The sequence below is a fragment of the Schistocerca serialis genome, chromosome 6 (genome assembly GCF_023864345.2).
Source record: "Schistocerca serialis cubense isolate TAMUIC-IGC-003099 chromosome 6, iqSchSeri2.2, whole genome shotgun sequence".
NCBI lineage: Eukaryota > Metazoa > Arthropoda > Insecta > Orthoptera > Acrididae > Schistocerca > Schistocerca serialis.
The window spans coordinates 199,543,551-199,557,654 of NC_064643.1; the positions used below are offsets into that span (position 1 = coordinate 199,543,551).

The 14,104-nt window shown below is 43.7% G+C and overlaps 1 pseudogene; it reads right to left on the minus strand.

Annotated features, from left to right (window-relative positions):
* Positions 1 to 488: 488 nt before the first annotated feature.
* On the minus strand, positions 489 to 606 carry LOC126485319 (5S ribosomal RNA; annotated as a pseudogene).
* Between the last annotated feature and the right edge of the window lie 13,498 nt (positions 607 to 14,104).

Consider the following 14,104-nt stretch of genomic DNA (forward strand, 5'->3'; position numbering starts at 1 on the left):
GGTATATCAACAACACCTGTTGGCATTGAGGGTGTCGATTAACTATCATTTATTTCTAGAGAAGCTGCGTGATCATCATTGGTATCTATTTTTTTGGAACAGTTACTATCTTCATACATTTCAGATGAGAATATCTCGAGGTTGTACCGAGACCTTCTCATCTGAAATAGGTAAAAATAGGCCATTATTAACCAATATGCTACGTAGACTGTATTACACATCCAAATACAGCATATCACTTCCCTCTACTTAATACAAATTATTTTCATCACGCTCTTTGTGTTAAAAGCACTCCTTCTTTAGGCCAAGAGTCGTCTACCGTGGCCATCCGACCGCCGTGTCATCCTCGGTGGAGGATGCGGATAGGAGGGGCGTGGGGTCAGCACACCGCTCTCCCGGTCGTAAGATGATATTCTTGACCGAAGCCGCTACTATTCGGTCGAGTAACTCCTCAGTTGGCATCACGAGGCTGAGTGCACCCCGAAAAATGGCAACAGCGCATGGCGGCCCGGATGGTCACCCATCCAAGTGCCGACCACGCCCGACAGCGCTTAACTTCGGTGATCTCACGGGAACCGGTGTAGCCACTGCGGCAAGGCCGTTGCCGCTCATTGTGTTACAGTTTATTTTTTTTATTTTGCTTTGACATTTGCATTATATAAATTATATTCTCATCAACTAGATAGTAACAAATTATATGTAACCATTTTAACATTTGTTAAGCATTGAATTCGCTTTAACCTGAGAGAAATCTTAATATATTATGTTCTTTATATTATTAAGGAAAAGCATTAACAACTGTATACCAATGAGATTGGAACAATGAGAATTCTTTGCTATTAGATTGGCTCTGAGCACTATGGGACTTAACATCTGTGGTCATCAGTCCCCTAGAACATAGAACTACTTAAACCTAACTAACCTAAGGACATCACAAAGATCCATGCCCCAGGCAGGATTCGAACCTGCGACCGTAGCAGTCGCGCGGTTCCGGACTGAACGTGCTATTAGATTCAGAAGCATCCGACCCACCTTACATTTCAAGGCGGTGGGTTACTCTGCACTGTTAATGAAATAAATGAAACGAAATGTTCAAGTTCCTCTGTGTCTACAATGACCTCGACATCTACGGGGCGCTAAAAGCTTCCTTCTGTGGTCGTGTAGTTACGTAGTTCAAGTAGATACTGAACAAAACGAGGCTAGTATCGCAAGCGTACTCCCGTACAAAAACAATTTGTACTGCTCAGAAAGAAAGCGTGCTCGGTGCGCATGTCGGCTCGCCAGCTCGGCGTGTTACATTAGCGTTCGCGATGCGATCGCTCCATAAATGCAAATCAGCAGGTGGGGGGAGCCGCGGAGGTGAGTGGCGTTCATGAGAGGTTTGTTTCTTTTGGAGACGCAGGCTCGTTCGTCATCACACTGGCAGAGATGGAGTGCGCACGCCCAACGCACCAGCCGGGCAGTCAGCGTGCGTGTGGCTGGCTGCGGAGCGCGTGCACGTGGGAACAGACGCGGACACTGGAACACCATTAGCGGCCTCCTCCCGGCTCCAGCTGGCGCTGGAGGTGCCTTTAATGGACGCCTTGCGTAAGAGGCGCGCTATCGGGGAACAGTGGGCAGCTACTCTCAGATGCGACGTGTTATGCTATCGCCCGTCAACGTCCGCGCGACACTAGTCGCATACGTGCGTGAGTAACTGTTTGTGTGGGTGGGTGTTGTTTCAGGCGATGAATGAAAAGTGCGTCGTCGTAGAAAGCAATCTGCAGTGTTCTTGATATACCAGAGATATCATTTTGACTGGTAACGTGTAAAAGCGCGTGCTGTGACGTGTCAGTCGTGACGAATGATAACTTTAAATCGACACCCCTTTTGGGAAGCCCCCAATTACTTGTAGCACACCTCTTCAGCGGACGACGCGACGTGATGAGAATGTGGAATATTCCTGAACTGTGTGTCGTGTATTTCGACAACGGTCTCGAATTGCCATTCTGGAAAACGATTGGTGTAAGGTGCCAGGACATGGGCACTTACACGTTAGCTTACCAACATTAGTATTAATAATAAAGGGACTGGCAAGGGCATCAGATCATGACTATTGAATTATGATAAATATGAGGCACTCCAGAGCAGTATTCCCTGCACGTCTGCGTGATTGAGTCACTAACTTAAAGCGTTGGTGAAAAGTGTCGGAAGTTGAGAATTGTGGAATATAAAGTCTGCAGATGGCCGTAGCTCGCCGGGCCGTCATGGGCGGCACCGGAAACGCGGGACAATACGGCGCTTTTGGGGATAGTCCGGCACCCGAAGCCACCTGTGCTGGGCAACACGTGGGGAAGACGGGAATTTAGTTTGCCTAGGGGCGTTATGACCTACTCGATCATTGGGTAGATCTCAGAAATGCCATTGGAGGGACTTCGGCTATGATAGAGCTTTCGACATTGGCCGAAACTGAGTATTCTTCCGCCGCATTTTCGTAACCGTGGGAGACGAGAGAATTGTGGAGAGAGGGGACTTCGCCTTCAGCTATCGAGCGGTACGGAGTTGGAGACGGTGTTTTGGCCATCGTCTTCGAAGGGAGATATACGGTCTGCATCGCAGCACCGCACCAACGCGGTTACAGCTCTTTGTGTATTCAGAAGCGAGATTGTCACCAACGCTTAACCACTTCCAACAACTTACCTAATATTCTTGATCTGGTAGTTATCCTTGCGAGGCGCCGCGTATTTATCAACGCAGCTGCCGGTAATATGGGCGCGTAATTGCAAATTGTTGATGTGCAATTCTCAGGAGTGTGTGGGTGGACAAAGAAATTCACTTTTCTTTTTTTTTTTTTTTTTGTAAATTTTGTCAGTTGTGGGGCATATCAAATTAAAATGCCAATATTAGAATCGAATTATCGACTTCATTGTAGCTAGCATTTACCCTGTCCCAGTAAGCTTTACATGTACTCTAGTCACTGCACAGCTTGCCCAGACGGGAAGGAAAGAAGGTTTGAGGTCTTCTATGCCAGCGACGGACAAATAAGATCACATTGGTTCAAATCCGCATCAGACAATCCTGATTTATACGTTACTGCACTGCCTGTGTTGTTGAGAAGTACGATGGAATGTTCCTTCGGACATTCGTGCACTGCGGCTAGTACAGTCGTTATGAAATACACGAAAAGAATTTGTAGTTGCGAATGTGTATAACCATTAGCTGTACACCGGAATGACGACAGTGAAAATATGTGCGGGAACGGGACTCGAACCCGGATTTCCGGCTTATCGCGAGCGGACAGCTTACCATTAGGCAAACCCAGCGTTCTTCACGGCTAAACCTAAACTTCCATATGCCGTCAACCACATGTCTACAACAAACAACACAGACATTGCAATAATGTATTTATTCGCCGACACCTAACAAGCGACTTTCAATTAAGATATCTCCTCTGTACGGGAATATACATGACGGATGTACGAGTCCAGGTTGTAGACACATGTGGACGTTTCGGTCTGGCCGTGAGGCGTCCTCGGATAGCCGAATGGTAAGGGGATCGCTAGCGATAAGCAGGAAATCCGGGTTCGAGTCCTGTCCTGGAACAATTGGTCATTGTCGTCATCCATTGTACAGCTGTTGGTCAGGTGTATTCTCAACTGCAAATGCATTTCATGAACCCTGATTTAGGATTTCTGTGGTTTCCCTAAATCGCTTCAGGCAGATGTCGGAATGGTTCCTTTGAAAGGACACAGCCGATTTTCCCGTCCTTGAATCAATCCGAGCTTGTACTCTGTCTCTGATGACCTCCTTGCCGACGGGACACTAATCCCTAATCTTCCTTCCTTCAAATTCCCACAGTTTTCAAACTTTTGGCTTAGCTTTCATTCTCATTCATATTTACCTGGGCAATTAAATTCCACTTTTTAGACGTTACTACTTATAGCTTTCTGAAAGTCCTAAGTCAAAGAAGGCAAAGTCAATATTACGGAATTCGAATCAAGAACAGTTGCCAAATGAGAAACTTATAAGCAGATGTCCTCGGGCTAGTGAAGCAACTTAAATCACTTAATAAGAGCAATTGTTCCTGTCCAGACTGTATGCCAAATACATTAAATGTACTCGCAGTTGCGAATATGGACGATCAACATCTATAGAATGGAATGACCGTAATGAACATTTGTGCCGGAATGGACTCGACCCCGGATTTCTCCCTTATCGCGAGCGGTCGCCTTACCATTTGGCTATCCGTGCACGACTCACGCCAGAGTCAAACTTCCATACGTCTAGAACATGTATCCGTACAGCCGTTAAGTACCGGGTGGCCCATTTATCGTGACCGGGCCAAATATCTCACGAAATAAGCGTCAAACGAAAAAACTGCAAAGAACAAAACTCATCTAGCTTGAAGGGGGAACCAGATGGCGCTATGGTTGGCCCGCTAGATGGCGCTGCCATAGGTAAAACGGATATCAACTGCGTTTTTCTTAAATAGGAACCCCCATTTTTTATTACATATTAGTGTAGTACGTAAAGAAATATGAATGTTTTAGTTGGACCACTTTTTTCCCTTTGTGATAGATGGTGCTGTAATAGTCACAAACGTATAATTACGTGGTATCACGCAACACTCAGCCAGTGCGGACGGAATTTGCTTCGTGATACATTACCCGTGTTAAAATGGACCGTTTACCAATTGCGGAAAAGGTCTATATCGTGATGTATGGCTATTGTGATCAAAATTCCCAACCGTCATCGAGAATGACGACGCCTTCCAAAGATAGGCATACCGTCGTCATCACGCGAAAAATGGTGGTGCCCTCTATGCGCTCTATAAAAGCGAGAGTACCTGGAGCCTCAGTGGCAGCAGCCGGACGACCTCAGAAGATGTCTCCCGCAGATGGAGACGAAATTTTATACATCGACTACGGCCTGCCCGCATCTCGTGGTCGTGCGGTAGCGTTCTCGCTTCCCACGCCCCGGTTCCCGGGTTCGATTCCCGGCGGGGTCAGGGATTTTCTCTACCTCGTGATGGCTGGGTGTTGTGTGCTGTCCTTAGGTTAGTTAGGTTTAAGTAGTTCTAAGTTCTAGGGGACTTATGACCACAGCAGTTGAGTCCGATCGTGCTCAGAGCCATTTGAACCATTTTTTTGACTACGGCCTCTCGGTTTCAACTGAAGGAGTTGTTTTACTGTTCACGTTCTCTCTCTCTCTCTCTCTCTCTGTCTCTCTCTCTTTCTCAAACACACAAACACGCTCACACACACACACAGTGATGTAATCTGCTTGCATTAGCGAGCTTGGTCATAAAGTGTGTCGCGAATAATTTATTCAAGAAACCGTTTGTCGGATTACATGTAGAGCCTACGCAGAGATTCATGTCTCAGTGTCATTAATAACGAGTCCCCTGACGTGAATCGAGTATGCGGGTAGCATCTTCGACGGCTAGATGGAAGAAACAATCAATCGCATAGGGCGATGTGCGCCTTCCGCGCCGCACAGCCTGCACCAGCGGTTGCTGTACTCGGTAAATGCGAGTTTAATCGGCGCGATGCATAACAGCAGTAATAACAATGGTTAAAGAGAGCGCTCCGCTCAGGAGTAGTTAACGCTTTGATGGATTAGGCACGTGAGAGCCGGTAATCTCTAACGACGCGGAAGTGCGGTTCTGAGCGACAGTAATGCTTTTTTAATGTAAACAACTCGCTGTGGGGAATAGGAGAGCCCGAACGTCAATAGGCGGTTACCTCTGTGCAGGGGCCTGTTATTCGGTATGGTAATTAGTCTCTGGAACTGTATTGCACTCATTAGATATTTGTTTCGTGCGTTTACCGTTAGCGAGAAGACGCGCCGCCGGACACGGTAACTAACACACACTATGATTTCTAAAATGGAAAGTGCGTCTAATCATACGTAACAACTCCCGTGGCCTACAAAGTGTTTCATATGTATACTTGTGAGTCGGCAAAGACTACGGACTATAATAGATGTAATTTCATCCATCATGGGAACCAAATGTTTGCCGATAGCGCTGCTAATGGGAAAGAGGTGAACTGTTCGTAAGTCAGATTATACATTTTGTCTCTGGAGAAGAAGGGTCCGAAAAGTCTTGATTGTTTTGTAATGCTTCCTCGATGATTATCAGTAAAAGACCCTGATCAGCGTCAGAAAGCTTATGTTGTATAAGATGTTGACAAGATCAATAGCGATGAAGTACAGAAATACGTGAGACACGCACAAATTTAAAAATAAATAAATAAAAATGAAAACTGAAGTCAAATGGGATCAACCAAAGCCCAGACCGACCGCTGTGGCCGAGCGGTTCTAGAGGCTTCAGTCCGGAACCGCGCGCCTGCTATGGTCGCAGGTTCGAATCCTGCCTCAGACATGGATGTGTGTGTGATGTCCTTAGGTTAGTTAGGTTTAAGTAGTTTCTAAATCTAGGGGACTAATGACCTCAGATGTTTAAGTCCCATAGTGCTTAGAGCCATTTGAACCAGTTTTTGAGAAGGCTCCGTTCCTGTTAAGATGGTTGGAGGGGAGCAGACCAGTTTAATTATGTTTTTGTTTGATTTATACATCAAAGATTCAGTCAAAGAAATGAAAAAAAAGTTTCACAAAGGAAACGAAAGTACGAGGAGAGAAGGCGTGCGAAGTTTCGCTGATTACTGAGCCCCTATGGCCAAAAGTAATAACTACTTGTATCGAATTTATAGGGTGCGTAACACTGAATATAGGTTTCGGGTGAACAAAGGTAAAACAAAACTATAGGAACAGCAGCACACAGGAGAACAGCGGAATCATTGACTTCAGAAAGGCAATGTTACAATAGATGAAGGGACAACTTCCACGTTTACCAAGCAAGGTTTCACAGACAGGAGGGAACAGTGAAGACGTCAGAAACAGCGCGTTACAAGCAAAGAAAGAGTTCTGCTGCAAATATTAAAACGATGGAATTATTGAAAAAGTTTCCGAATTCGTTTGTCTGAGGCGTAGCGTTGTATAGGTGTGAAATGTGGGACCACAGGAAATCATGAGATGAATAAAACAGAATCACCCGAAATGTGGTGCCAGGAGGGAAAGATGTTGAAATTTATGTGATACGAAATGTAGTCCACCCTCTTAGCTGAGTGTTCTGCGCGTCTAACTACTATGCAGCAGGCCCAGGTTTGATTCTCGATCGTATCCTAAATTTTCTCCGATCGTTGACTCAGTGTTGTGTTGTCCTCATTATCATTTCATCATCATCGACACGCAAGTCGCCCAGTGTGGCGTCAACTGAAAAGAATTGCAACTCGGCGGCCGAACTTCGCCAGGTGTGGACTCCCGGACATCAATACCACACGCTCATTCATTTCATTTACGAAATGTAAATGTACTAGAACGAACAGGGGAGGAGGAAATGAGTCAACGGAAAATCCTTCCCTGAAGAGCGTACAGGTTGATGGGATCGAGTACTGCAACCACGAATAATTGACTTGTCACAGGAACGAATAGTTAAAGGGAATAAGTTGCATCAACAGTCAGACACCAGAAAGAGAACAGTTATCGAGGATGTCGGACGTCGAAGGACTAATGGCTAAAAAGTAACATGATTTCATTGTTGTGGATTCTAGCACGATTCTTAGTTTCTGCTACTCGGGTTGTAACGAATATTAAACGCGTGTCCACAAAAAGAAAATTACATTTCAAATGGTAAAGCAATTATGCAGGAAATTCGAAATATTTTAGTCGTAAAGGAGAAAAAATATGATCTCTCACTTGGAAGTTTTCCTACGTGAGTAGTGAATCTTACTGTGTCTAATGTGTGTTCACTAAATGTAGGCAAATCTTATGCGTTCTTCTGAAGTGCAGCTTTTGTCGTCGACATCCAAGTTATTAGAGACGGATGAATAATAGTGTTACGGTTCTAGGCGCTACAGTCTGGAACCGGGCGACCGCTACGGTCGCAGGTTCGAATCCTGCCTCGGGCATGGATGTGTGTGATGACCTTAGGTTAGTTAGGTTTAAGTAGTTCTAAGTTCTAGGGGACTGATGACCTCAGAAGTTAAGTCCCATAGTGCTCAGAGCCAGCCAATAATAGTGTTACGGCTGCGTTATTGGGGCAACGCTTACGGCGAAACTTTACACTTGCACATATCTTTCTCCTTTGCAGAGAATTCAGTACACCAGTAGGTTTAAAGTTGACGTACGTAGAGACGTTCCGATACTACTGGTATGAGTAAGTATTGAGTCTTTTTTTCTATACCTATGGTAGCCAAGTATTAGGTATTTTATACGATATTATGAAATTATCGACCTGTTTGTATCGGAAGTACAAGATCGTGCAAGGGAAAGTAATAACTTTCCATTATTAGTTTAATGTAAATTAAAATGTAAGTAGTAAACAGTAAACTTAAATTCAGTAGTGGAAACTACATATCATTCGCAGCCTATAATGAACGTATGTTTCAACGATACGTGCCAGTAATGTTAAGTATGTACGAAATGACATGGATAAGTAATTTTAGTCCTCAGATGAATGTGTACCAATTTAGGCGAAAGAAATGCTAATATTTTTATGGAGCTTATCAGACAAAAATAGTCCAAGTTGACATGATTGCTCACTACGAAAATAGTTTAGCTTATAATAATGGCACATTATGTAGATGCCAGTATTTATGTGTTCTGAACATTCGTTCTTTACTGCTTACGATGTTACACACACTTTAGTTTATATACACATATCATAATTTTGATATTTCGCCAAGTATGTTAGGTAAGTCCTTTGTATTAAAGAAAAGCTTTAAAAAAATACAAGCAGCAGTCAATACACGTCGCTCTTAATGGAAGAAAATCGACAAATGTAAAGGTAATTTCAGCAGTACTCCAAGGAAGTGTGATAGATCCGTTACTGTGTACAATATACTTGTATATAAATGATTTAGGGGAAAATGTCGGAAGCTCCAAGAAGCTGTACGCAGATGAAGGGGTTGTCTATAACAAACTAGCAACGACAGAAGACTGCAGCGATTTGCAGAAAGACCTGTAGACGATTGACGAATGCTGCAGGCTCTGCAGTTGATTCTGAACGTAAATTAATGTAACAATTTGCGCATAAATACGAAAGAAATCCAGTACTGTACTACTGCACTATTGATGACAAATTGCTGCAAACATTATCTACGGCAAAATATCCAGGGATACCCATCCTGAGCAGCCTTAAGTGGAACAACCACATGAAACAAACAGAACGAAAAGAAAATGCCAGACTGAGATACGTAGGGACAATCCTAAAGAAATATAACTTATCCGAAAGAAATCGCTAATAAAACTCTTTCTCGACCGATTCTTCAGTGTTGCTTATAAGTCTGACCCTAACCAGTTAGGATTAATAAGAAGAGATAGAGAGGATACAAAGAAAAGGGGTTCGTTTCGTTACGGGATCGTTTAGTCGGCGTCAGCGCGTTACAGAGATGGCCAACAAACTGCAGTGGCAGACTCTACAAGAGAGGCGTTGTACAGCACGGAGACGTTTACTCTTAAAATTACGAGAGACTACGGCGGCATCTGTCCCACTAACAAACAATACCGGAGGTGAAGCGCCAGATAAATATTCTAAGAGTAACTACGCAGAATATTTATCTGGTGCTTCACCTCCGGTATAATAAATATTCTAAGAGTAACTACACAGACCCCCCCATGAACCATGGACCTTGCCGTTGGTGGGGAGGCTTGCGTGCCTCAGCGATACAGATGGCCGTACCGTAGAGAGGCCAGACAAACATGTGGTTCCTGAAGAGGGGCAGCAGCCTTTTCAGTAGTTGCAGGGGCAACAGTCTGGATGATTGACTGATCTGGCCTTGTAACAATAACCAAAACGGCCTTGCTGTGCTGGTACTGCGAACGGCTGAAAGCAAGGGGAAATTACAGCCGTAATTTTTCCCGAGGACATGCAGCTTTACTGTATGATTAAATGATGATGGCGTCCTCTTGGGTAAAATATTCCGGAGGTAAAATAGTCCCCCATTCGGATCTCCGGGCGGGGACTACTCAGGAGGACGCCGTTATCAGGAGAAAGAAAACTGGGGTTCTACGGATCGGAGCGTGGAATGTCAGATCCCTTAATCGGGCAGGTAGGTTAGAAAATTTAAAAAGGGAAATGGATAGGTTAAAGTTAGATATAGTGGGAATTAGTGAAGTTCGGTGGCAGGAGGAACAAGACTTTTGGTCAGGTGATTACAGGGTTATAAATACAAAATCAAATAGGGGTAATGCAGGAGTAGGTTTAATAATGAATAAAAGAATAGCAGTGCGGGTAAGCTACTACAAACAGCATAGTGAACGCATTATTGTGGCCAAGATAGACACAAAGCCCATGCCTACTACAGTAGTAAAAGTTTATATGCCAACTAGCACTGCAGATGATGAAGCAATTGAAGAAATGTATGACGAGATAAAAGAAATTATTCAGGTAGTGAAGGGAGACGAAAATTTAATAGTCATGGGTGACTGGAATTCGTCAGTAGGAAAAGGGAGAGAAGGAAACATAGTAGGTGAATATGGATTGGGGGGAAGGAATGAAAGAGGAAGCCGCCTTGTAGAATTTTGCACAGAGCATAACTTAATCATAGCTAACACTTGGTTCAAGAATCATAAAAGAACGTTGTATACCTGGAAGAATCCTGGAGAAACTAAAAGGCATCAGATAGATTATATAATGGTAAGACAGAGATTTAGGAACCAGGTTTTAAATTGTAAGACATTTCCTGGGCCTGATGTGGATTCTGACCACAATCTATTGTTTATGAACTGCAGATTGAAACTGAAGAAACTGCAAAAAGGTGGGAATTTAAGGAGATGGGACCTGGATAAACTGAAAGAACCAGAGGTTGTAGAGAGTTTCAGGGAGAGCATAAAGGAACAATTGACAGGAATGGCGGAAAGAAATACAGTAGAAGAAGAATGGGTAGCTCTGAGGGATGAAGTAGTGAAGGCAGCAGACGATCAAGTAGGTAAAAAGACGAGGGCTAATAGAAATCCTTGGGTAACAGAAGAAATATTGAATTTAATTGATGAAAGGAGAAAATATAAAAATGCAGTAAATGAAGCAGGCAAAAAGGAATACAAACGTCTCAAAAATGATATCGACAGGAAGTGCAAAATGGCTAAGCAGGGATGGCTAGAGGACAAATGTAAGGATGTAGAGGCTTGTCTCACTAGGGGTAAGATAGATACTGCCTACAGGAAAATTAAAGAGACCTTTGGAGAGAAGAGAACCACTTGTATGAATATCAAGAGCTCAGATGGCAACCCAGTTCTAAGCAAAGAAGGGAAGGCAGAAAGGTGGAAGGAGTATATAGAGGGTCTATACAAGGGCGATGTACTTGAGGACAATATTATGGAAATGGAAGAGGATGTAGATGGAGACGAAATGGGAGATAAGATACTGCGTGAAGAGTTTGACAGAGCACTGAAAGACCTGACTCGAAACAAGGCCCCGGGAGTAGACAACATTCCATTAGAACTACTGATGACCTCGGGAGAGCCAGTCATGACAAAACTCTACCATCTGGTGAGCGCGATGTATGAGACAGGCGAAATACCCTCAGACTTCAAGAAGAATATAATAATTCCAATCCCAAAGAAAGCAGGTGTTGAAAGATGTGAAAATTACCGAACTATCAGTTTAATAAGTCACAGCTGTAAAATACTAACGCGAATTCTTTACAGACGAATGGAAAAACTTGTAGAAGCCGACCTCGGGGAAGATCAGTTTGGATTCCGTAGAAATGTTGGAACACGTGAGGCAATACTGACCTTACGACTTATCTTAGAAGAAAGATTAAGAAAAGGCAAACCTACGTTTCTAGCATTTGTAGACTTAGAGAAAGCTTTTGACAATGTTAACTGGAATACTCTCTTTCAAATTCTGAGGGTGGCAGGGGTAAAATACAGGGAGCGAAAGGCTATTTACAATTTGTACAGAAACCAGATGGCAGTTATAAGAATCGAGGGGCATGAAAGGGAAGCAGTGGTTGGGAAAGGAGTGAGACAGGGTTGTAGCCTCTCCCCGATGTTATTCAATCTGTATATTGAGCAAGCAGTAAAGGAAACAAAAGAAAAATTCGGAGTAGGTATTAAAATCCATGGAGAAGAAATAAAAACTTTGAGGTTCGCCGATGACATCGTAATTCTGTCAGAGACAGCAAAGGACTTGGAAGAGCAGTTGAACGGAATGGATAGCGTCTTGAAAGGAGGATATAAGATGAACATCAACAAAAGCAAAACGAGGATAATGGAATGTAGTCGAATTAAGTCGGGTGATGCTGAGGGAGTTAGATTAGGAAATGAGACACTTAAAGTAGTAAAGAAGTTTTGCTATTTAGGGCGTAAGATAACCGATGATGGTCGAAGTAGAGAGGATATAAAATGTAGACTGGCAATGGCAAGGAAAGCGTTTCTCAAGAAGAGAAATTTGTTAACATTGAGTCCAGATTTAAGCGTCAGGAAGTCGTTTCTGAAAGTATTTGTATGGAGTGTAGCCATGTATGGACGTGAAACATGGACGATAACTAGTTTGGACAAGAAGAGAATAGAAGCTTTCGAAATGTGGTGCTACAGAAGAATGCTGAAGATAAGGTGGGTAGATCACGTAACTAATGAGGAGGTATTGAATAGGATTGGGAGAAGAGACGTTTGTGGCACAACTTGACTAGAAGAAGGGATCGGTTGGTAGGACATGTTTTGAGGCATCAAGGGATCACAAATTTAGCATTGGAGGGCAGCGTGGAGGGTAAAAATCGTAGAGGGAGACCAAGAGTTGAATACACTAAGCAGATTCAGAAGGATGTAGGTTGCAGTAGGTACTGGGAGATGAAGAAACTTGCACAGGATAGAGTAGCATGGAGAGCTGCATCAAACCAGTCTCAGGACTGAAGACCACAACAACAACAACTACGCAGAGAATCCGAGACTTTTGGGTTTGTAGTTGCGTACTTAACCATAGAGCCACCGATCGATGCAAACAGTAACTTAGCGGCTTAACTAATCGCTTAGCTGTAATGATAACACACTTGTACAAACTGATCCCAAACAGACATTATTCGCGAAGAAGACACAAGTAGGATTCAGTCACGTCTACGCTCAGCTAGCCGCAGGCGAGGAGTTTACATGGTTGTCCTGTTCAACGGCTAGCTGCGTTATTATACAGAGATTTCAATACTAAAACTATGCATGTTTTAAATATGTTTAATATCGTGGCGAGGGGTGGGGGGGGGGGGGGGGGGGGGATGGTCGAGCGTGGTTGCCGCACCTGTTAGTATCATGTACGACTTAGAAATAGCATCAGCACCAAATATGGCTCTCAACCTCACTCCGTTACACAGTTTGCAGAGATTTACAATATGCCAACCAATTAAACAGAGAGTACAGCGGCAATTTTAAAACCAAAAGACCAAACACATGTCAGATATTATATTATTGTTCTAACTCTATACCGAACAGTACCAAGTAACAGCTCTTCGTTGACCTCAGCTTCAAAGGAGGCTAATTCACTGTTGGCAAGTGCAGTCTCATTTCGGTTACAGGTTTTGTCTGACATGCTACATAAGAAAGAAAGACGTCTGGTGGTGTCAGAGTTCTTATTTAACGTCCGCTCTGATGGATTCGCGATACGCGTGAAAGTAGTTTGTGCTCTTTCTACTCATGACATGCGCCGCTGGACGGACAGTTAAGTGGAGCAGAGGTTAATGGGCTGGGCGGTGGACTGGTTTTCTGACAACCTGTCTCTCCAACAAACACGTCTCTCAGGCTCTCGAGGTGAATAATTGACAAGGCCCAGAGTGTGGCACCAGAGAGGCCGAATGGGCCTGGCGAATCACAGCTTGATTTACTCCGTCGTTGCATTCTATGGAGTCAGATGCGAGTAGCTGCAGTTTTAAGACTAAAAACCAAACACCCGTCAGATACTATATTATTGTAGCAAATCTCAAAGAGAAAGCGAGAAAAGAGGCCACAATGTTTACAGGTCATGGCAGTTCCCTCGTCATTATATCGATCACGGTGTTAGATATTTTGGAAGAAAGAACTTAAATAAGCACAAACTTCTGAAATGAACAGCTTCACATCATCAGAAAGTCGAAGCATA